The sequence below is a fragment of the Saccoglossus kowalevskii genome, chromosome 16 (assembly GCF_978046115.1).
Source record: "Saccoglossus kowalevskii chromosome 16, keSacKowa6.1, whole genome shotgun sequence".
NCBI lineage: Eukaryota > Metazoa > Hemichordata > Enteropneusta > Harrimaniidae > Saccoglossus > Saccoglossus kowalevskii.
In genome coordinates, this window is record NC_140656.1 from 34663821 (window position 1) to 34678940 (window position 15120).

At 35.9% G+C, this 15120-nt stretch overlaps 1 protein-coding gene across 2 annotated transcripts in view; it reads right to left on the minus strand.

Annotated features, from left to right (window-relative positions):
• LOC144358857 (SEC14-like protein 2) overlaps nt 1-3638 on the minus strand; it is an 80177-nt gene extending 76539 nt beyond the window's left edge. For both annotated transcript variants that reach the window (XM_085491413.1, XM_085491414.1), the window contains exon 1: nt 3435-3638. The gene's annotated coding sequence lies outside the window, so the exon portion shown is untranslated. The remainder of the gene's footprint in view (nt 1-3434) is intronic.
• Between the last annotated feature and the right edge of the window lie 11482 nt (nt 3639-15120).

Here is a 15120-nt window from a genome sequence, read left to right on the forward strand (position 1 = left end):
AATGTATCAATATCATTATGCAAATAACTAAACTAAACGTCATAGCCTCAAATCATGACAATGTGGTAATACATGTTTTATTACAAACTGTCTATGTCATGTCAGAAGGTCGTAGCATCAGTCTCGCTATCTACGAGATGAGACTTGAATGGGATTTTGGCATGATGTCATCATAAAGTACTATGCGCATTGCAAACCTCAAGTAATGTACCTCTGATATGACATAATAATTGTCCATTCGTACACCAATGTTACTGGCAGTATTCAGCAAATGTCAACAGAAACATTATTCAGTATCTGTGCTATAATAGTTAGCTTTTACCTTTGGTAACTGTTAAAGTCTATCTGAGATTTGTAGTAAATGTTTGCTGTGATATCTGCTATGGATAGTGGGTCCAAGCCTTATTCCCTCCACTACTCACTCTACTCCTACTATTCCTTCCAACCTACACAATGTCTTGGCAACCTGGGTATTTTCGGTTAGCACACCAAGTTATTAACATCCTACACACTTCTCTGTGTATAAAAATGCATCAAATATTTTGAGTTTGATCTGATGAACGAAATGACATGCATTAAGTTCTCATAAAAGTTCAATGTACATACCAAGTTTCAACAATATTTGTCTATGCATGACCGAGATCCAGATCCGAGATCCATTTTGAATCTAAACAGCTAATGTCGCTTTAAAGTTGTCAAACTTTTATTTTGCATTTATTTTATTTTCATTGAATTTAATGATCTTTGCTTTGTTTTTGTCTTTCATTATTTTATTACATTCTAAATAACAAAATAAAAAAAATATTATTTTTCTATACGAGGATGACCAAAACAGACAGGAGTGGATAAATATACTCTCATATAACAGTTATGGCCAACCAGCACTGTGGAATAATAAATTAAGAATAGATTAATTGTGATTAATTTTCAGGGTTATAAAAAGGGTTATAAAATAAATAGTTATTTCTATCTACCTACCCTATTTTTGTCTTTGATGTTACTAGAAATAAACTATAAATTATAGAAGTATCAGTGTTCTCCCCAGGAATTTAAACCACTGTGGCGGCCTAATTTGCATATCATTTACATAATAATAGAAATTGACCAAAGCACATTTACACCCACACAATAAACAACATATATTTTCAAAAACAAAGTGGCAGATATTTATTTGCTTTACACAGTGTTATAAACACTTTTATTTTGGGCACTTTTGTAATATTAATGAGCTCCGTCACAGTGCAAATATTTTTGTTTGGAGTCAAAAAATTACGTTTCACAACTTAGAAGAGTTTGAATTTAAAAATGAAACATTCTCAAAATGCAAATACTGCAGACTAAAAAGAAACAAATAAATTGTGAAAGATTAAATGAAACTCATCTGAAACGTTCCAGCCAGGATTATGTTCAAGACTTTCATGATCTTATTTACTACAAAATTCTCCTCCAAAAAAATCGACCACGTAATTATTTGGCGGATTGTTGGTTATTATTCCGACCATCAGCTTCTACAACGTTTACATTTACAATAAATGAACGAACAAATAACACTTCCAAACAATCATCAAAGTTACGGCGTGACATAACTTACTTCGCGATGTTATACACCGGTTATACCAATAATTCCTCTTACTCGGTCATGATGCCATGCAAAAATTAAATACTTCTTTTTTTATATGAATAAAACGTAAAATTTTAACTAGTTTTATCGGGAGAAATTATTTTTGATCACTCGATCACTTCGTGAAAAACACAGACCCGCCATGATAGCTGTGACGCGTTAGTTGACCGCATATGTCCTTTGACCCGGTGGGTCAAAAACGCCATTAACCAATCAGAATGCCGCATGGTAATGCCGGTAGAACCCGAAGTTTTCCGAATGATCGTGATCATAAAAATTACATTGCGGAAGTAAAGCGATGTCGTAGCACGATGTGTTGGTATGGATTTTAGATGAAACCTGCATGATGGTATTCGAAAGAGGTGATTAGCAATTTTTGAAAGGTAAAAGAAGTCTTGAAAGAAGAATTTTTACATGATTCACGATGATAACAGTTCAAATGTATTTTACCCAATCACGCAATAAACACCTTGTTTTTTCTTGAGTAGCGTATTAAACTGATCGTGAACTCCGCTTTGCCCATGTTACATCGGGGTGGAATTGATTTTGAATGAATTTTAGCTATCAATCTAAAGACTGCATCTATCATCAGAAAATATTTACTTACAAACAAAGAGGTGCTAATTTTACAAAATTGACTTGTATTGTTTAAAGCCGATACCACATCGCACGACTATGTCTTTTGTTTACAAGTTATTATCCACGACTGGCAGGATGCTTGTCGGTCGGTACGTAAGTATAATAACAATATGACAATAGTCGGACGCGTTTCCGTGGTGGTCGCTAATTTTGAGTGCCGGTCGGGCCGACCAGCGTGACGAAATCCCCAATGAAAAAAGCACTGTGGCGGTCTTGCTAATCACCGTGGCGGTGTCAGACCGGTGTGGCGGCAAATCGAAGCACTGTGGCGGGACCGCCACGCTGTTTACATCCTGGGGAGAACACTGAGTATAAATTAACTCTATCTAACCTAGTTTGAATTATGACAGGCCATGGAACTAGTGAAATTTATTACAAAGGCCAAAAAGCAATTGTTTATAGAATCAAGAAAAAGTCACATGTGAGTGAGATTTCACTAAAAAAAAATACCCTTTTGTTCCATAATTATCTTAGAGAAGTGTTTGACGATTTTGTCATATCCGGTGTCATATTTAGAGAGAATTTGATAACCAAGTTGTTCCTGAAGCTGATCCTTCGTATGGGAGATAGGATTGCTTTGTGCTAGGGTAATTATTAAAGGGAAATAAAAATTCAGCAACTTCACTGCTCAGTGATGTTTTGTTTGTCTTATTTGCGCTGCATGTCAGTCGAAACTCACACTGACTCTACTGTCTTTGTGCATACTTTGTGAAAGCCTCGTAATAACCTCATATTATTGTGACAACTAATACAAATGCGATGATTTCCACCTATAGGGGTTTACTTTATGTACATAATTCATAGATGACAGATCTAGGCTGTTTATTGCAATATCCAATAGGAGAGACATTCATTTCTGAAGGAGTAAACAGGAACATATTATTTGTAGTACTGATTTTAAAACCTCATTTTGAAGGGATAAAAGGTGTGTTTAAAAACTGATGAACTGTTTGGGATAATATTATCATTAATAATATTATTTTTTAAATTTATATATATTAATTTGGTTGAATTTTTAATATATGTTTTGTTTTTATAATAATAAAGTAAGGTCCATGATCAAAACAACACCAATGAGAATGTCACGTAGTACAACTACTTGAATGAAAGTGACCAGTTAATGACACAGATTTATTCTGTACTGTCCAAACTATAAGTGGTAAAACAAACTTACATCTCACGAACTAGTAATGCATGGAATCCTCAAGAAGCTCCAAATACAGGTCCGTTTCAGTTGAACCCCTGGACTACATCATGTACACTTTATCACTCATGTAGAATAACGGTCCAAAAATGGGAGATCTTTGAAGGTCGCCAAGTAAATAGATAACATGGTAAACAGTAACCAGCTGCCAAGGGTTTCTCGACAATTTTCACGCTTAACCTTGGACGCATGCGCAAATAGTCGGGGTCACCATATTGGGTCACCACAACACAGAATGACCGGAAACCCCAGGCCCGAAAAGTTGTCGCGGAAAACTGTTAATGGCGTTTTGGGATGAACAAGTGAAGATTTACCTAAAATTATCGGACATTCATTAGAACGTTTGACAGTTTTTCTAGTCTGTACAATTCTTCTCTAATGTTCATGTAAATAAACTGTGAAAAAAGGGATTATACATTCGAAATAGCGCCGCCATCGAGATAAGTGCGTGTGTTTCCTCCCTTCTTAGAGGTAAATAAAATTGTATTTTATTTGACACTAATTATGTATACATTACCCATAATCAACATATGCAACATATATAGGTCTGACGATCTATTTGTGTGGTTGGTCAGTTGCTTATATAGGGGGGGGGGGATATGTCTCAATACGAGTCTGGTCCGTCCTAGCTCAAAATGGTGCAAATAAAATAATTTGAACAGTTTATTAAGGTATTGAGAAAATATGTCGACAATATCGACACATTCATTCAATCATTCTCGCTTCAAAATCTCTATAATGTGTTTCCGTCATCTCAGCCCACACTATGATTTTGGGGATGAAGATACACTTATATAAATAGTATCATCTAATGTACCTCTGATAGTATATAGTTTCCTTATATTATGTACTGGCTAGGATAAAAATGTTATAAGATTATAAAGCTTATAAAGCGATAGCTAAAATGACTAAGTATAATTACTAATTAAGATTTTTACTGATATGTGCTTCCATCAGCCATGATGTCATTCGTTGTGTTCTTTGAGCGATAAATGTCATCTGCAATATTAATTTAATCTCTATCTAAGGTTTCGAAACTTTCAAAGAAACTAGTTACTATAATTACAGCTTCTTTGTGTATACTACAATTGTATTCAACATATTTCGCATGTTAACATTAACCTAATTCAATTGGCGTTTCAAATAATTAGTATTCGTCTGATAATAATCACATACAATCCTGTATTGAATCATATACTTTAGTCATGTTTTCTAAGGTATATGATTGAATACAAAACAATATAACATAAACATAATAAAACAGATGGGAAGTGTAGATAATATAATAATATTAATAATAAAGAATTACATAGGATAAGTACAACAAAAAATAATTTCATAATAATAACAAGATATATGTAAAAATATTATAAAAATACTTATATTGTAAACAGTATTTGCAGTTATTAACAAAGCATGATAAACATTGGCATTTGAGGTTAGTTGACTGTCACATCGTTCTAAATACAAAGGAAATTTATTTTCTGCTGATACTTTCGTTTAAAAACGAACTTGTGTTTATTGTTATTAGCTTAGTTCAGACGCCATATGTATAGAGTAACATTTCCGCACATACACTCACCTTCTAGTAATTACTACCTTATACTAAAATATGTTTGCATAGTAAAAGTCCCAATCACCGTAGCTATCGCCGCGGTAAGTAGTCTCTCACCTCTTGGTTATTATTGTCGTCCAAGTAATTCACGTCAGTGGTCACGTCCCACTGGTTCCCGGGCGCCTCTAATAAATGAGTTATATTACCGCTGGGCTGAATCAATGAAATATCACCAAAAAAATGAATGATTCGTCAAATTTTTTTTTTTTTTTTTTTTTTTACCACGACCTTTTCCGATCGGAAAGCCTTTCACGCTAAATTTTGGTTCCCCGGGCGCCTCTAATAAATAAACTATCTAAGTGCTGGGCTGAATCATTCATATCGCCAAACTAACATGGAAGATTGGGCGAAAATTTCGAAACGTTTGTTGGGATATTGCATTACATTGCGTTTGTGTTGTGCCATGAATTGCTTTTGTAGAGTTTCTCAATTTTGTTACAAAGACTGCAGTCGCATAGAGATAACCAAAACGTTGAAAAGTTCGTCGTGAAATTCACGTGCAGTAAATATCGTCCCTCAAATTTGTTTTTGACTTTTGTCACCCATATTCCCAATCAAGAGTGAATTGCAGCACTAATATGTGTTCCCGGGAATCTGTAAATCAAATACTAAAGTAATACAAAAAAAAAAAAAACGGTGTCACTATCCAATTTTCAAACTGCATTTATTTCCGCTGTAAGTTTATATTTAAGAAACATTTGTTTATCTCCCCTAGGAAAGTTTCCCATTTTTCTGCCTAATGATGTTTTTAACAAAAGAATTAAATAGATATATTGTAGGTAAAAAATACAACAGATTTCACGAGCATGAGTTTTATGTGGGCCCGAAAACTAGCAAAGATGGGACTTACTAGTAACTACTTATTCCCTCACCAGAATGAAATACACCACGAATGTTTGTTCCCCCGGAGTCTGTAATAAAACTGAGTTCATGTCTTTCATTATAATTCATAACGGTTTGTGTAGTTTTGGGCCGAACTGGTTACTGCGCTTCCCGGAATCCTGCAAATATCGATTGGGTCACAATCACTGTAGCTATCGCTAAGGTAAATAGTCTTTCACCCCCTTGGTTATTACCGGTATCACCGAATTTTTGTCGCCGGAGTGATTCACATCCCAAATTTTAGTGTCTTGGGCGACTCTAAATAAAAAATACAGTTAGTCTATCTAACCGCTGGAAAGATTGGGCGAAAATCGTTTTTTGGGTTCCACCTTATTTCGCACGGAAATACAAGATCGACGAGACTCGATTTTCCAAGACGATTGGACGACTTCTTTTGTTTCGAGTTCATTGCAGTGTATGCATAGAAACATATCAACGTTGTTATTTTGGTGAATCTAGAACATGATCTGTTCCAAAAAAGGATTTAGATATGCCAATCGAACAATTTTAATGGTTCCCTACTGGAACATCTTCTGTACTATATAAATACTCCTCCTCTCTCCAAAATTTTACAATGACAGTAACCCCCCCCCAATGTATTTGGTGAGAATACCAAAATTAGCTTGGTGTCATTATTTGAACATTGTTTAGTTGTTTAGTCTTTATTTGGAAACTTGTTTGGTTATTATTTGGTCATTATTCGGTTATTTGGTCTTTATTTAAACATTATTTTGTGCTTATTCCATTATTGTGTTATTACTGCAGCATCGTATTGCTATTATTTCATTATTTCAACTTTATTTCTTAATTATTTCATTATTGTGTAATTGCTACAGTATTGTTTTGTCATTGTTTCATTCTGTTACAATTGTGCCGTTATTTAGACATTATCTTGAAATTCAATTGCCAGAATTGTCACGAGAGTTTTTCGCCAGCCATGCCTCGCATCCTGCAGTAATCATAATTATGTTGTCTTCGAGGTTTTCGTAAACGTCGACTTCCTCTCGCAAAGCAGTTTCACAGTTTCAGTGACCTCTTTCGATATGAATTTAAACAACGAAGTTTTGATATTCATTGGCGGATTTAGAGGGGGCCGAGGGGGCCGCGGCCCCCCTATTTTTAACAACCAACAGGGCTTCGCGGCGCAATCAGCCCCCTATTCCAGAATCCTAGATCCGCCCCTGATATTTCTGTGCAAGAATGGCTTACTAGGGTTGCAGGGTATCCCAAAATGCGTACATACTGTAAATTTAAATGTAATATGACTTGTGAAAAATATTTATAATGTATTTCAAATGTTACTTATAGAAGGGCACTGTCTTGTTTTAGAATTTCTACACATGACCTAATAAATATTGAGACTGGTAGAGGGACGGGGGTTCCACTGGAACTGAAGTTTTGTTTATTTTGTTGTAATCGAATTGACAATGAATATCATATGCTTCTAATTTGCCCACAATATGCCAATCTTAGGCTAAAATTTATTCCACACTTTTATTTTTCTCCAGCAGAAGAATGGAAATGTATTTCGTTAATTAATTCAATTCAACTACATTAGTAAATCTAGGCAAGTTTATTTTCTTTTCATTACAGAAAATTAATGCCGACAACTTATTGAATGACTGGGAGAGGGTTTATTTATTTATTTTCAAGAATATTTAATATTGTACATGTAGGGCCCATGGTCTATAGTACTGAATAAAGATATATATATAATTTCGTTTTGATTCGATTGCTGTGAATGTTTCCTCCGTCAAATTCTCCATATATTACTGGCCAAAGTAGCCTATTCCGACGGTTGAACAAAACAAACAATTCTGTAGTCGACTAGAAATTTGTTATTTAGTAGATGGAGAGCTGAATTCCATCGAAATGCATGCCCCCGGTTGCAACGGATTTTCATAAGTTGCGCCATGGACTAAATAAACTTGGTTGCAGTTGTATCTGTGAAATTTCGGTTCTCGTTAGATGAAACTGTGGTTATAAACATTTTCTGCTCAGTATCACCACACAATGTATTTAAGTAATTTCCAGAAATATCAGTATGTGTGGGCGGGATTCTATCACGGGGAAACTCTTCTACTCTCGGGGTTCTCCACACGTGTCAGGGGGAATCTCGTCTCGTCTCTATATCTCGTCCCCTTGAGGTGCGGGATCGGGAAAGTCACTTATACTTTACAGTCAAATAGACGCTCACAACGAAATACGTTTCAACTCTTGTCTTAGTCATGATCAGTCAGTCGAGCACTCCATAAGACACAGCGCCCTGGAGAAAAGTCCCCAAGACTATCGCAAGGCTGACCCAAGACTCTTTTAGACTGCGTCAACACTCGCCCCAAGGCTCTCCAGGACTCGACTTTGACTGCGTCTTCCGCGGTGTACTCGTCAAGACCAACTCAAACTCTCTTTATTCATTTTCAAAACTCTAACCAATTACAAAACAGTAAAAAGACTCTAGGGCGTAACCTTCAATCATAAAGCCAATCACACTAAGTACTGAACACGTCATATCTTTTGATTAATCGTTCACTACATTAATAACTACGGATACCAACTGTCAGAATTAATAGTCAGAATAGCGACGGTTATTTCGTAATTAGTTCCAAATCACTGAGCCAAGTTCCGTCCAAAACTTCAAATAGGCCTAAACGATGACAGACATAACACAGCAATTCGCTAATAATCAACTAATTAAGTCGATCAACAGATACGCGTAAACTAATTCATGACAATTCATTCGTTTTATCGATCTTTATATATAACCTTTGACGGTTTACAGAATAATGTAAGTTTGTGTTTATTCATATCACATTTATTGACAGTATATTTCTTAGAATCATCATTTCATAACCATATGTTTACTCCGTATTTCATTTTATGCATGTAATCCTATGGAAAACTACAAGTAAGCACACCGAGCATTAATTTGGCCAATATTTTTCGAACATCGGAGTAACGCCTCCGCCCTAAAAATTGTTACTCGACGGAATCTATGGCAACGTTGTACGTTTTTGGCATTCGTGTTAGTTCACATCTGTAATTCAGATGGGGCGGCACGAAATTTTGCATCGGCATACACAAATTTTAAATCTAGACCCTCTAAAACGATATTTCCTCCATTTTGAGGGGAAAATTTTGCTGACACAATAGGTTTCCGCTTGATTTTGGAGGGGCGAGGCCCATGATTTTCTTCGTGGGGCGACCGCTGCCGCTGCCACTGTGTATGTATGCTATTGAAGAATAAATCGAGGTTGAGTTGTAATTTTCACGACGTGTCCGTTTCAGTTTCACTGCCAAGAAGATCGACCCCCCCCCACACACACACACATACGCGGGTCATAGATTGGAGTAAATTCATATCGTTTTCTAACGAAACTAAACTAAACGGTCCTTTTCAGGGCTACCATATTTTCCCAAAAGAGTGATACCGTACCAAAAATTACATAATTTTAGTATATTCACACAGAAGTAATAAACTGTCACACATACTCGCCACGACTGACAAATTACTCTTTGTGTGGAGTATAAACAAGGAACAATTAACTCTGCGTGTTTTTTTCCGTGTCCCTAAATCTTTTGAATGAAATAAAAAAACACCGATGCACGCATGTCAATGTTACTATAGTAGTCTGAGATGTTATGACTTAAGGTTAGGAGTACTTTTGGGTCAACTATTAGTATCTTATTTTGGGCTGGAATTAATTTTCGCTGTTATCCCCCCCCCCAATGCGTTTTTTATTATACCCTGCCCTGAAGACTGTTTTGCCCACCCTGTGATATTTTGTAAGTAAGTACCCAACCCACTAAAAAAAAGTTTCCCTGTCCTTCCATTTTTTAAGAAATCTGCCCTGCCCACTAGGGGGGTTACTGATATTTCCCGCCCCCTACAAAAAATATAAAAAAATCCCCTGCCCTCAACAAAAATCCCCTGGAACAGCTTTTCCGATGAACAGCTCCATTGGCTGCACCTGATTGTAACACAGTCCTGCATGATTGTAATACATTAGTAATGCCGGCGCCAGTTCCAACAAGCTGCCTAGTCACCAGAAACGAATTGTTAATTTCACTTTTCACAGCTTAGACCACAGGGAGTCCAGGAACTATAATAAACTGTACGCGGTACCTATGAGCGAGGGGGGCGTGATCGGCTGGTATCGGCTGGTATCGGCTAGTATCGGCTGGTATCGGCTGGTATCGGCTAGTGTATTAGAAATATACAAGGGATAAAGGCTTCGGCCAGCTCACATTTTTAAACTCGAAAAACAGGCGAAAAGAATGACAAATAAAATCTATAAAAAAATACCAGCTTGAAGAATATTAGGTGTTGAGGGACTGTGTCTATATCTTACACTAGATACCAGCCAATACCCCCCCCCCCCCGCCGCCCATTGAGAGTGCGTACATTTGATCATAGTTCCTGGGCTCCCTGTGGTCGTGTCAACAATAAGTTTTGGGACATTTGATATTTCGTCACGACAGGCTCTGACGACCTCAGTCAGTTCCCTGGATGTTGATGAAACGGTCATCATTTAGAAATTCCCGCTAACTTTTACAAACGCTACATTACCATCATGAGCAATGCTTTGTCGGAGGCGGCCCGGGACTATGGATTGAACTACTAGTATACTACATGTATGCGGGGTCAGTTAATGTAGGTCAGGTAATCGAATGTTGAGGTAATCGCAAGTCAAGCGAACCGAATGTCCAGGTAACCGCAAGTCAAGCGAACTGAATGTCAAGACATTTGGACGTGAAAATAACCGAATCTTATGACAATTGAATTTCAAGATAATGTCTAAATAACGACACAATTGTAACATAATGAAACAATGACAAAATAATATTGTAGCAATTACACAATAATGAAATAATTAAGAAATAAAGTTGAAATAATGAAACAATAGCAATAGGATGCTGCAGTAATAACACAATAATGGAATAAGCGCAAAATAATGTTTAATTAAAGACCAAATAACCGAATAATGACCAACTAATAACCAAACATGTTTCTAAATAAAGACCAACTAAACAATGTTCAAATAATGACACCAAGCTAATTTTGGCGGTATTCTCACCCCATACTATGGACTTCCTGTTCAGCACGTCTTTGATTGTATCAATAATGTTCACGTTGACGTATGCATTATACCTCCATGACGTATGTCACACTCGAACTTGACAATATTCACTCTCAGACCACTAAGCAAATAGATGGAAACACCAGTTACATCACTCATGAAGACTGATGATTCTAATTCTGGCTGGGATAGCTGTATTTAACGTTCACTTCTATGCAATTTCTATGTGTAAATTCATACTGATGGTGTGCACGGCGACCGATTGTTTTGGTTCTGTGGCTCTCTGACGTTTTCTTGGTCGCATTTCGTATATACATGGAACTATGGTATATACCAGTCAGACACTGATAAGTAAACGGTCCGAGACATATCAACATGGAATGCCGGTCGTTTCGGCCACGCGTTTCGACCAGGGCGGACTTTCTGTCCATGGCGCTCTTCTGTAAAATAAACGATCTTCAGTATTTTAAAATTAGCGTTGCCGATATAAATGAAATATCTCCTAATCAGATCAAGCAAACAGTAGTGGTAACATATAAGAAAGCAACGTTTTACCACATATAAAATTAGCAGTCTTCTATTTGCCGATGATATAGTGATTTTATCAGAAAATAAGACCGGCTTACAAAATTGTTTAGATAACTTATCCACCTACATAAAACAATGAAAACTATCAGTCAACACAGAAAAAAATAAAATTATGGTTTTCAACAAATCGAACAGACTATTAGAAGATAACATATTTTTCTATGAAAGCAGGAAATTGATATTGTTAAGAAATCAATTATCTTGGTATCACTTTAAGCCCAAATGGGAAATTCAAAGAAGCCATAAAAATACTTAAAACGTAAAGGTCAAAAGGCCATGTTCTCTTTAATAGGGAAACTAGGACAAAATCCTAATATAATTATAAAAACATTGATGTCCCTATTCCATAGGCTCGTAAGACCTATTCTGACATATGGCAGTGATATATGGGGCCATGAGAGTTCTTATAAATCGGAATTTGAAGATATCCATTTACATTTCTGCAGATTTATTCTCGGTATCAAAAGAAACACTCCCATAATGGCAATATACGGAGAATTGGTTGAATATCCGCTACATATATTTATACAAAAACAAATGATCAAATACTACAACCGCGCAATAAACTCGCCTAACGTACTAATTAAAGAAGCAGCAATACTAAACAAGCAAATGAACAGTAAATGGTATATCGCAATAACGACACAATTTAACAACATCAATGAAAGTGACACAATTAATTTGGACAGAATAACAACAACTGTTGAAAACAAAAATTTACAAATATAATTGGAAAAACAATTTAAACAGTACTGGAAAGAAGAATTGAATAATGATCGAGAGGATAATAAATTGAGAACATACAGAAAATTTAAAAATAAATTTGAATTAGAATTAGAAAACTATTTGATATCACTGAAAAATATTGAACAAACATTATGTAAATTTCGACTAAGCAACCACAATTTAAAAATAGAAACAGGACGACATTCCAAACCAAAAACACCTGTAAAAGAAAGAGTATGTGAACTTTGCACAAAAAACCAAATAGAAGACGAACAACATTTCATTATGACTTATCCATTTTACAATGACCAAAGAAAATTAATATTTGAGAAATGTAAGAAACAAATTAATAATTTTACAATTAATGAACAATTTGCACTGACAATTTTACCTCATTTCATATCACACTCGGACAATTCATTAAAACTGCCCTCGACTTAAGACAGCAATACCTCCAAGATTGTTAACCCTTAATGCATTAACGCATCATTATTGTTATTACTTTTTTAACAATGGTTTCTTCTACCTTTATTATTGCTGTTAGCGGGAAATATAAATATTCAATACATAGCACAGAAACATTACACGATGGCAGTAAAGGTAAAAACCATAAAAACAAGTTACGAATCTATAGGAAAATTAAAACAGAATTTGCATATGAAAAACAGCTCACCACAATTAAAAATTCAAATCATAGAGCTGCTATGACAAAACTCAGAATAAGTACTCATACCCTTCAAATCGAAAGGGGCAATTATAATAACATTCTAGCGGAAGACCGAATTTGCCCAGTTTATGACAAACAGGAGATTGAGAACGAAAAACATTTTCTTTTCAATTGTAATCTATACAAGGAGGAACGAGAAACCATGATCAAGAATATTAAATATAATAAAAGCAACTTGTGGACGGATGATGAACTAAAAAGTAAAAATGACAAAACAATTATGAGCTAGGAAAATTCATCCACACTTGTTTCAAATCAACCACCAAATATTTTTTTTTTTCATTATTCAAATGTCTGTGATTGTCTTGCGTTTTTTTTTGTTTGCTATCTTTTTGTGTTACCTTACTGTATTTTCAACTAAAATCCTACTCTGGGATACGGTTCTAATAATAAAAACAAACATGGCTGCCACTATGCAGGCTTTGACCGGACTTCACAAAGAAGTTCGCTGATTCTGTTCTAAACTTTTCAAAAAATGTATTCAAGTATTCTCAAGCTTTAGTCTAATTGGTTTTGAACTTTAGGTCTCGTGGACCTTTGGGCAACTGGGATGACCCCGGTCATGTTCGGCCCGGACAATCGCATTCTGTCTTTGCAGTCCGGGGCAGTCCCGGACAGTCGCATTCGAAACCACAAAAATTAATTATAATACTTCAGCCGGAAACAAGTATTAGCGATTTTCGTGGTTCGGAACGTGCTGGTTAAATTTACAAACATATGCTTGCTTTACATTACTAAACTGTTTTAATTCCATAATTTCTATTATTTTGAACAAGGGCAAGGTCCTGTACCGGGGCATAGTTGCTCGGTTCCATAGACTTCCACGCATTGAGACGAATAGATCGTCAAGCCCCTGTGGTTTGGTCAGTCCCGAAGAAAAATTAGTAGCACCCTATCGGGGTGTTAAAGTTTTAATTCGTGCACTGCATCAACGTAAAGCAGGAATCAAGTGGTTGAGGTAGACAGTGTACAAATAGAACATTTTGCAACCGACAGGGTAATACTCACTATGCAAAATACAGACTAGAATCCTGGACAAGCAAAGCCGATAGATATTCTCTTGCCGAACCCCTTCCTGCTCAACTTAGACCGAACTGCGCATCTGCATCTGTGATTTGCCTGTAAAATTGCCAAGTTTTTATTTATAATATTGGGAATACAATGCCTCTCTGGGTCGTACGTTAAGCGATGGACCAATCATTTTTACTGGTGTCTGATCCACAGTTCTTCAACCTGATCAACACGATAATTCCATGATTGACTGCGTGTGGACCACAGCGTCCTCTACCGGGATTGAACGTTCAACTTGTGACAAACTTTTGTTTGAACAGACTACAACTCGTACGGGTCTATGTCATCCGAAATAAGGGATACAACCATTCAAATTAAAGGAGTCACACAACCACAGGGAAAATCACATATTATTGACTAAAAAAAAAACATTTTTAAAATCACAGATTAACGACGCAGGCAACATTTAAAAAATACATATTACTGAGTCAGGCAAGGAACTTCATAATAAAAGTGGGAGGGGTAGAAAAGAAAAGACAGAAATATCGCTTATTCCAAATTCCTGTTGTATAATGGGGTGGGATGGCAAGGGGGTAGCTGGTACAGATTATAAAAACGGCATTTTACAGAAAATGAAATGAAAGTTCCATTTACAGTAAAAAATAGGTTTTTCCACTTTAAAGATAAAGCAAATTCCGAATTACATTTTACATTTTTATAATATATTTGATAATTTGTGTTTAAGAATCAAAATTGGAACTTGAACTTGCATACGAATTACGACATTTAATGTGGAAAATGTTTTATACGATTCCAAAAAATAAGATCTTTGTACAATTTACGGACGAATAAAATAGCTGATTACATTTTACACCTTGCCCGTGTCTACTATTTTTGTATTTATTTAAATTACATTATTACGAAAATAAAAACAATTCATTACAGCTTACGAAAATACCACGAATAGGTGTACAGTGCGTCAACACAGGCGGCGCTGTACGCTGTGTCCGTGTTGCTGTTTAATATCCC